Genomic DNA, 10,400 nt, shown 5'->3' on the forward strand with positions numbered 1-10,400 from the left:
CCCACGGTGGCGCCTGGCTTCCTAAGAGTGACAGAACGTTTCTCCAGATGCTGCCTACTTAGGAGGGTGAGGGCCCTAAGGCCAGCTTCTGACTGCCTTCAAGTGGCAGGTACAGAAGTCCAGGCGACTACTGTCACGCTCTGTGCTCCCAAGTTCAGTATCAGAAAAAGGTGTTGATGCAACAGAAACTCAGACCATCTTTGCTCTCTTCCTCCTTCTACTCCTTTAAGTCAACCTGAATTGAAATGACTGAGATAAAACAGTGCATCAAATTCACATTTTAACAGCACTCGCTGCCACGTTTAAGAATCTTTCGCCAAATCCAGGATCATGAAGAAGTAGCTTCATGTATTCTTCTGAAGCTTTTACACTGTTAGCTGTTACGATTAAGTCTCTGGGCATTAGAGTTGGTTCTTGTCTGAGTGAGATAAAGGTCCAACTCTTTTTTTCCCCACGTGGCTAGAAAGTTGTCCCAGCAACATTCCTCGAAAACAGATGCTCCCTGTTGAATGGCCTTAGCCCCTCTGTAGAAACTCAAGTGACCACAGATGTATCATTTCATTTCTGGACTCTCAGTTCTGGTCCATTGGTCTGTCTGTGCTTGTGCCAGTACCATCCTGACTTGAACAGGTTTGCTCTGCAGTAAGCTTAGAAATCTGCACACGGGAATCCTCCTGCCTTGTCGTACTTTTTTAGGATTACACTGGCTATCTAGGTTCTTTGCATTCCATGTGAATCTCAGAATCAACTTGGCACTTTCTACACAGGAGAACATGGAATTTTCAGAGCATGCGTGTGTGCCCAGTCGTTTCAGTCGTGTCCGACTCTTTGAGACCGTATGAACTGTAGCCCATCAGGCTCCTCTGTCCATGGGATTCTCCAGGCAAGAACGCTGGGGTGGGTTGCCATGCCCTCCTCTAGGGGATCTTCCCAGACCAGGGAATTAACTTGCATCTCCTGCATTGCAGGTAGATTCTTTACCCCTGAGCTGCTAGGGAAGCCCGGAAATTTCACTGGGATTACATCAAATCTGGAGAGTGATGTGAGGAGAATTGTCCTGGTAGCAATATGCTATCTTCTGATCCATGGATGCAGGAGGCTTTACAACGGTAGCCATCTTTCATTTCTTCAGTGGTGCTTTGTGGTTTTCTCAGGAAAAATTTGAACATCTGTTGCTGAACTCATTCCTAGGTGTGTCCCTCTTTTTGACACTCTTGTAAATAGAATGGGTTTCCTTCATCATCACAAGTGAAGAGAAATGCAGTAGATTTTTATACCCTGCACTTGGATCTTGAAATATTGCTGCACAGCTTTATTAGAAATAATCCTTTGAAGTGATTTCCTTAGGATAGTCTGTAAACAAGATCATCTGATCCATCCCTAGAGACAGTTGTCCTTCCTCTTCAGCCTGGATGACTTCTAGTTGCCAAAGTGCTCTGGTAGAACCTCCAGGACTGGGCTGACTGGCAGTGGTGAGAGCAGACATCCTGTTCCTGGTCTGAGGAGGAAAATAGCCTGTTTTTCACAATGAAGTATGGGGCTAGCCCTGAGTTCTCCATAGATGCCCTTGTTCCACTCCTGGTTTGTGCCTTATCTCTTAGCACAACAATGGTATTGAATTTGGTTAAATGCTCCTCTGTGTCTACAGAGGTGGGGAGGATGTGGATTTTCTTTTCTACGCTACGAATGGGGTCATTGTCCTCTTATGATGAGCGGACCTTTGGATATTGATAAGCACGTGTTAAGTGATCAATGAAAGGGGATACTTAGTCATTTGAAACTGGCCTGCAATCCGACTGGTGTCCGGGGTTCTACAAGCACATAAGACCCCTCTTGCAAGGTAGGCAACTCCTCCCGCAAGAAAGCTGAGGAACATTTTGTGGAGACTTGACAGTTGTGGGATGTTCGGTCATCCCCCAGGACAGCCACAGACAGAAAGCTTCCAGACATCAACTGTCTGCTTAAATGAGTCACTGAGGGTCCTCGGGTTCGAGCAAGGTTCCTGAGCTAATACTCTGAAAATCCCCCGACTCCAGCAACTCTACACAATCCAGAACAGGTAGAAAGTGCATTTCTGTGCTTGTAAAAGGGCAGGATGTCTTCAGGACCCAGAAGCAACACAACCCAGGACCAGGAGCAGGGAGGAGGGAGCACAGAAGCCAGTACAGCGCCTCCAGGGGAGGCTTGGATCCAAGCCACTGAGCCTGATGGTCTGCTGGCCCCAGTTGGGGAAAGGCTTGAAGCACAGGACAAAAGTAAGATTAGACATTGCAACTGGAACCCCGCGGAGAGGCAGGCTTTTAAAAGAAGGCTGAACTTGAAATGCCTGTCAGCTGCATGTAGTTTTTAATGTGAAAAGAAAAAGAGAAGTCGCTCAGTCGTGTCCGACTCTTTGCAACCCCGTGGACTGTAGCCTACCAGGTCCTCTGTCCATGGGATTCTCCAGGCAAGAATACTGGAGTGGGTTACCATTTCCTTCTCCAGGGGATCTTCCTAACCCAGGGATCGAACCTGGGTCTCCCGCATTGGAGGCAGACGCTTTAACCTCTGAGTCACCAGGGAAGCCCAGTTTTTAATGTATTTATTTTTAATTGGAGGCTAATTGCTTTCCATTGTTGTGCTGGCTTCTGCCAGACCTCAGCATGAATCAGCCACAGATACACATGGTTCCCTCCCTCTTGACCCTCCTCCCACCCCACCCCCCTTTCCCTCCTCTCTAGGCTGTCACAGAGCCCCATGTGGAGGCGAGACCTTGAAAACACTACACTAACACTGCAAACTGCCCTCAGCACTGTCAGGCGGTGAGCAGTGAGCTGAGCTTTCCCAGGTGGAATGAGGACGAACCCCCGAATCCCCGTTCCCTCCCGAGAACTGAGACAAGGCCCTCAGTGTGGTCTAGGATTTACACTACTCACGCCCCAGAGGAGACCCGGGGCTGAGCAATGAACACAGAGTGGCTCTAGGAAAGCGACAGCCCCTGTGCAAGAGATGACACAGCCTCAAACCAGACCTCGGCGGCACAGGGAACATAGAGGGCGTTCCGGTTCTTGGCATCGGGCTTCTTAAAGGCACTACCACTGCTACAGTGAAAGACACGCAGAGGCGTGGGAATCATGAGGATCACACAGTAGGCTGCTGAGGCAGTAATAACCAGGCAGGTTGTCAGAAAGAGCCGGACGGAGCCTCACACTGGAAGACACGGGAAATTCAAAGCGGATAATGGAAAAGGGACCCCTCCATAGACTTGAAAGAAGAAATCTGGAGAAACAGGGAAACCCAGGAGAGGATCAGGAAAGCAGCCTTTTGTCATGCTCCGCACTTGCAGGGCCTGGCCTGCTGCCCTCCAGGCCTCCTCTTCTGTGTGGTCCCTGCAATCTCAGCGAAAGCCCTCCTTCTACAGGAAGCCTTCCTAGAGCAGGCACATGCCTGGCTCGCCCTCTCTCACCTTACGGCTGTGTCACATCCCCAGCTCAGGGAGTGTCTCTACCACGAACCTGCGCCTCTGCTCAGGGCCTGGGTGCCTGGCCCTCAAAAACGCCCACAGAGACGCTGGCAGAGGGAGGCTCAGTCTAGAGGCACGACGCTTCGGCTGCACTGCACACCCTGGACCCGGCCCGCTCCCTGGTCTGGCTTCCCTGCCTCCTGAGACGGGGGCCTGTGGCTGAGCCTGCTGCCGGGGTGTCTGCAGACTGGCAGGCGCCCTGGCTGCCACACACACCTCCCCTCTGGGCCCCCTCCGGGCCCCCTCCGGGCCTGGAGGCTTCTTCTGTGAGGAAGGAGGCCGAGCCCCTGGGAGCGGGCCCAGCTTGCTCTGACCGCTCCAGAGTGGGCAAGGCCTCTGCTATGCTGCCCGCCCGCTACCCTCCCCGCACAACGCCTGCCCCTCGTGGCAGAATCCAATCGTGCCTCTCCTGGTATTCCCCACACAGGGCCCAGTGCCCGTGGGGGGCTGCGGGAGGGGAGACGTGCACCCCGCCGGCAGGCCCCTCTGAGCCTCTGCAGGCGCCACCCTCCCTCTTCTGGCCGTGCAGGGAGGGTCCCCAGGTAAGGGTCCCCCCCAGGTAAGGGTCCCCTTACCCAGCCCCAGGGCACACAGGTTGCCCAGGCACGGGCCCGATCCGGAGCCGGTGGGCACCCTCTCCCCACCCACCCAGGTGGGCCCCGGGCAGGCTCGCTTTGAGGTCTTCCCCGTCCCACGTGCTCTCTGCACGCAGGCCGCCCAGCCCCTCCCTCCGCACCCCCACCGGCCCTCACAGCAAGAACACGCCACACTTGTGCCCGCGAGCCTGTCGGTAGGCCAGCCAGGGCTCCAGGAGCATCCGCTGGGGGTGACGGCTGTCCGCCTGCTGCAGCCTCTCCACGTCCTCGGGCAGCATCACGAACACCATGTGTCTCCCTCCCACGTCGTACCTGTGGGGCAGAGCTCCGCGACCTGCTGGGGGACCGTGTCCTGCCCTGGGCCCCGCTGCACAGAGCCAGGCGCTGGCTCAGAGCCGGCGGGCCCTCCCGCAGTCTCACTGAAGCCTCCCCTCCTCTGGAGTCTGCGTTCTGTGCTCCCAGCAGCAAACTGCCCAGGGCTCCTGCTCACCAGGGGCCCCTGTCCGCGGAGACCAAGGCGCACACCTGCCCCAAGGAGCCCTCCCCTGCCCCTCCCCCACGTCCCGGGTGCCCCCGCCGGGATGTGGGTGGTGGGATGTGGCACAGCCCTGGCCCAGTGGGACTCAGCCACCAGGGGGGACAGAACGTGAGGGTGTTCTCACTGAGGTGAGTGGGCACAGCTTTACCTGAAAATGGGCCCCAGCTCCTGGAAGGTCTGATGCATGTCCAAGTGCATGTTCTCAGAGCCCTGCTCCTTCCAGATCTGCAGCATCCGCATCCACTTGTTGCCAGGACACCGGGGCATGGCTTCGAAGGGCAGCACCGCCTTGGTGGCTGCAGCGCCTCTGGTGCCCAGTAGGCGTGCCCCACGCAGGGACAGCCAGGGCCCTACCATCCACGCTCTGGCCTTTGTCCACAGCGCCATCCTGCTGCCCCCCGCCCCCTCAGCCCCTTCCTTTTATCTCACCGGGTCTGCTGGCCCTGGCGACCTGATCACGTCACAGGCCAGACTGGCTCTGGGCCAGACTAGGAAGCCCAGGGCGGCACTCAGGCTAAAGGCCTCCAGTGAGGGGACAGAGATGGATGGTGCCGAGTGCGGCAGTGACGCAGGCCTGCTGGCGGGTGGCTCTTGGGAGCAGGGCAGGGTTGGAACAGGGACCCAAAGGGGCAGCGGTGGGGGCAAGAGGCCCCCTCCCCCTCCAGTGCAGGACAGGCGAAAGATGGATGGGTGCCTTATCTTCGCAAGGGATGAAAGGGGACCTTGGGCATGTTCGTCTCTCTTCTACAAGGACCAGAACAGGGAGTAGTGGAAAGGGCTGGGCTCTCATTTCCCGCAACCCTGGGTTTTGCCTGCTCTTGCCCGGGCCGGATGCTGGGTCCAGGGGTGGAGGCAGGAGCCAGCCAGGGTCCCTCCCAATGGGGGCTTGCAGTCCCACGGGGGGCCATTAGGGGGATGCAAAGACCCCACTGGCTCACTGGCAGCCAGGGCAGTTTGTGGCCGAGGCCCTGTCTGTCTGGCCAGGCTGCTCCAGCTGAGGAGCAGAGAACCCAGGAGACGGGGTCACCGGCAGGGAGGGTGAAGGTGGTCTGCAAGCCCCTCCTCAGTCAGAAGGTGAGAGGACCCTGCCCCCACGGGGCATGTGCTCAGGGACCCATCCTTCTTTCTTCCTGGAACATGAGCTGCCCCAGTGGGGAGAAAGTCTATGACAGGGGCCTAGTCGTGGGCCCCCACCCTCCCAGGGACCCAGGAGGCACACAGCTGGAGCCCTCCCTCTGCTTGGGGGTCCATAGTTTCAGACCCCGTGTCGTCCACCCAGCCCTGGCAGCTCTCCCAGGAGGTCAGTGTTGCTGTCTCTGGCCCTGCTTTCAAGCAGGAGATGAACAGCAGGTCTTCGGTTCCCCTCCCCAGGTCCCCCTTGTGTCAGCGGGGCCCCAGGGCCCTCATGCTTGGGCCTCTGCAGAGGTGCCCAGGAACCCCAGGCCTGATTTGGGGATGGTGCCCTGAAGACACCGCCGTGCAGCCTCTGGAGGTAGGACAGGGAGCACGTGGGGCTTCTAGTTCAGGGTGGCTGAAGATCTGAGTGTTACTTGTCCTTCTACTTTCACTCATTCCCTCTCTTGACACTTCCTGGGGGATAGTCAGCTGTGGCCATGAGTCAGAACTGCCAAGGTCCCTCATCAAGCCGAGATGCACGGTGGGCCTCAGCCCCAGGTGGCATAAGAGCTGTCCTCGGGCTGAGACGCAGCCTGGAGCCCCAGCCTGCCCTTGGGGTGCCGCTGCCTCGGCCCAGGACACCCTGGCCAGCCTCCTGAACCTGTTCCTGCCTGTGTGCCCTCCGCCTGCACTAGCACCAAAGGCTCCTGAACTTGTGCCGAGCTCTCGGTACCTCCTAGACCTCCCAAGCTTGAGAGCAGGGTGCAGGTCCCAGGGGAATCTTCACGCAATGACTCCTCACAGAGGAAGACCCGAGAGCGCTCTCAGGGCCCCTGATCCCCACGTCGCCGAAGGTGGGGCTCTGCCTCCCGCATGGGCCTGGCAGCCCCTCCCCGCAGGCCTCCTCTTGTGCTGAGGGCCAGCCAGCTGGGCTGTCTGCCCCGAGGCACAGCTGTGGGGGAGGACCCAGCCCAGCCCCAGAAGGGGCTGAGAGCCCCTGACAGGGGAGCCTCTGCCCTGATGGTCTCCCCCGGTGGAGCCAGGCCAGGGTCTTGCAGAGAAGAGCACCGCTCAGTGGGCGTCCCAGGGCCAGACCAGTGCCCAGGAGCCCTGATACTGTTCTGGGCTGTTGTTGAACAGCCCTGGTTCTGCTGTTTCCAAGCAGAACCCTTCTCCTCCCCCGCATGCTGGGGTCTGAATTCTCCATACTTCATCCCTGGTCCTTACTATCCCGACTCCAGTCTCAGAGCCTGTGCCCCAGTAAGTTCTCAGGCTCCTTCCCCTCTTTCCCTGGGCTGGGGGAGTCAAGGGGAACCCCAGCAGTGGCCCAGCCCCTGCCTCAACCTGCCCACACAGGTAGAGCCCCGGGATCCTCTGGCCCAGATATCAGAACTCTTTGGTGTCCCCTGAGGGGGGTGGACTGCCAACTCCAATGTGAGCCCAGCCAGGATCGACCGGAACACCTCCTCGAGGAGGCGGGGGCCCCCTTCTTGATGCACTCGACCTCACAGACCTCAGCATCTGCAAGGTCCATGCTGTTCGAAACAGTCTGTGTGCAACAGAAAAAGACGAGGAGTGTGCCAGGATTGCCACTCCTGGGTACATATCTGAGAAAAGTAAACACACTAATTTGGGAAGATGCTAGAACCATAATTTACAGCTGCCAAGATATAGCAGCAGCATGAGTGTCCATCAACAGAGGATTGGATGAGGAAGATGTGGTCTAATTCCATATATATACATATATATATATATATATATATATGCACACTTGTGGATATATATGAACATATAGAAATATATATGGATATATACATGTATAACATATACGCTATATATAATCTATATATGAATATATAGAAAGTGAAAGTGTTAGTCACTCAGTCACGTCCGACTCTTATCCACCCCATGGATTGAGGCCCACCAGGCGAATTCTCCAGGCAAGAATACTGGAGTTACCATGCCCTTCTCCAGGACATCTTCCGAACCTAGGGATCAAATCTAGGTCTCTTGCATTGCAGGACAGTGCATTTACCATCTGAGCCACCAGAACTATGTGGGAAATACTACTCAGCCATAGAGAAGAATGAAATTTTTCCATGTGCAATAATATGAATGCACTTGGAGGCCATTGTGCTAGAGAAGGAAGTCATACAGAATAAGACAAATACTGTTGTCACTCATATGCAGAATCTGAAAAATAAAACAAACTTGTGATTACAACAAAAAAGAAACCAACTCACAGATATAGAGAACAAACTAGTGGTTTCCAGTGGGGAGAGGGAAGGAGAGGGGCAGTATAGAGGTGGGGACTCTTCTGTATACAGTAAGGTACAGGGACATATATTGTACAGGACGGGAGATGGAGCCAATATTTTACAGTAACCACGAACGGACTATGCATTTAAAAATTTTCAGTCACTATAACGTACACCTGTAACTGAAGTGGTATCATACATCAACTCCAATTTTCAGAAAGTGGGACATTCACCCTATTGAATTTTATGAGTGACATAAACAAAGGTTTACCTTTCATTCACATACTTAGCTCAATAAGTATGAACAGAGAGAACATGGCCCTTTGCTTACAATCACACAACTGAATTTCTAACGATGATGGACAGAATTACTGCAGGACACACAGTAAGAAGGATGACCAAAAATAGAAGGACTAGCTAGCAAGACAATACTGAATGAATGAGAACACATATCAGAAGTTTGCAACATCGTAATACACTTTGTATCCGGACTGAACTAGACAATCATATGCACCAAAGAAAACTGTTTCAAATAGGATGAGAAGCTGAAAAGTGGAAAGATCCTGCGATGATTACTGTGAAGGAAAACTGGAAAGCAGGTCTGCTGAGGACGTGGAGGTTAATGCCTAGGTTTTAGGGCTCGGTGAAGGCCTGCATGTCCAGAAGGTCTGGGCAGGACACAGGGGCAGGCAAATTTCCAAGAGGTCTGGGCAAGACATGGGGTTGGAGGTGTGGGTAAGAAGTTCCAAAGTCTGGAAGGATATGGGACTACAGGAAGGATCCAGAGTTCTTGGCAGGAGGCATCTCAAGGAAGGCTCCAGAAGGTCTTCAAAGAACACAGACCCTGGAGAAGGTTCCAGAAAGCCAGGCAGGACATGGGGGAGCAGGGGTGGAAGGATGTGGTGGAAAAATGTCCCAGACGGTCTAAGCCGAAGCCAAGGCCACAGGGAAGGTCAGTAACCTGAGCAAACACAACTGGGAAGGTTCTAGAATATGGGGCAAGATCTGGCTGCCATGGGGAAACTTCCAGAAGATCTGGGCAGAAAAAGGAGACGAAATATTATAGATGCTCTGGACAAGAAGATGGAAGGGGTAGGGGGGAGTGGGTCAGGGGCTTGAGGAGGGGGGTCAGTCCCCGAAGTTCTGGGCAGAACACGGGGAGTGTCGAATGTTCTAGAAAGTTGGGCAGGTCAAGGGTGGTGGGGGGCTAGAGCCCCAGACTAGGCCTCAGATCAGTGTCGACAGATCCTGGCATTTGACCGTGCTCTCCAGAACAAGGTTGTAGAACCCTGCTGACACAACTCTGCCAGCTGAACGCCAAAGCACCCCCACTATGGGGTCCCTGGGCTTCCCCAGTCCATCTAGCAGCCCCACCCCTGGCTACAGGAACCTCCACCCAACACATAGCAATCCATCCCCATTCCATTCTCTGCTGTTTCTGTTTTAGACCCTTTGTTTTGGGTTGAATTTGCTGTCACTTTCCGGGTTTTTTGAGTTGAAAAATGAGATCCCTGGTCTGTAGCGTTTCTGCATGCTTCTCTACCTTCTTGTTCTTATCCTGCCAGGTCTGGTTTTGTTCTATAATACTTTTCTTATTACGTTTCCCAAATAGTTTCTATTTTCTGCTGGGAATGATGAGGGTGCGAAGTAGGGAGGGCATTGATATCTGGAATTGTGTTCTTAATTTGCAAACAGCAGAAATGACTCTTTTCTTGCTTAATACAGTTAGGAAAGGTACTCTGAGTTTCAAAATCCCTTCTGGATGCAAAATCTCCATCCTCCTTTCTCTCGCGCGCATGTTTTCACCTTGAAGTTCACACTAGCTGATACGAACGGAGCCCTTTGCACATCTCAATTCTATTACTTCTACTTCGGGCTGTAGTTGTCATGTGTTTCATTTCTAAATGGGGTGAGGAGTCAGTGTGTCTTCTAGTGGTGCTCTCAGGTGGCCTTGACCTGCAGCAGCTTGAAGCAGGGCTTCAGTTACCGACCAGAGACTGAAGACGGACTGTGCAGTGAGCACACGGAAGCTGAGCCACTAGACGAGTGGCAGACAGAGGCTCGATCTACAGTCTAGATCTAGAGCAAGCTTTGGCTACACTCCGCGCCCTGGGGACCACTGTACCTACTCCGCTTGGTTGCCACCTGCCCTCTGAGGAGCCAACAAGGATCTCTTCCAATGGGGGCTTGCAGTCCCACGGGGGGCACTTCAGAGACTCTACTGACACACTGGCAGCCAGGGCAGTAATGTGGCCGAGGCCCTGTCTGTCTGGTCTGGCTGATCCAGCTGAGGAGCAGAGAACCCAGAAGACAGGGTCACTGGCAGGGAGTGGGAGGGTGGCCTGCAAGCCCCTTCTCAGTCAGAAAAGTGAGAGATCCCAAGCACAGCC

The sequence above is a fragment of the Cervus elaphus genome, chromosome 21 (assembly GCF_910594005.1).
Source record: "Cervus elaphus chromosome 21, mCerEla1.1, whole genome shotgun sequence".
NCBI lineage: Eukaryota > Metazoa > Chordata > Mammalia > Artiodactyla > Cervidae > Cervus > Cervus elaphus.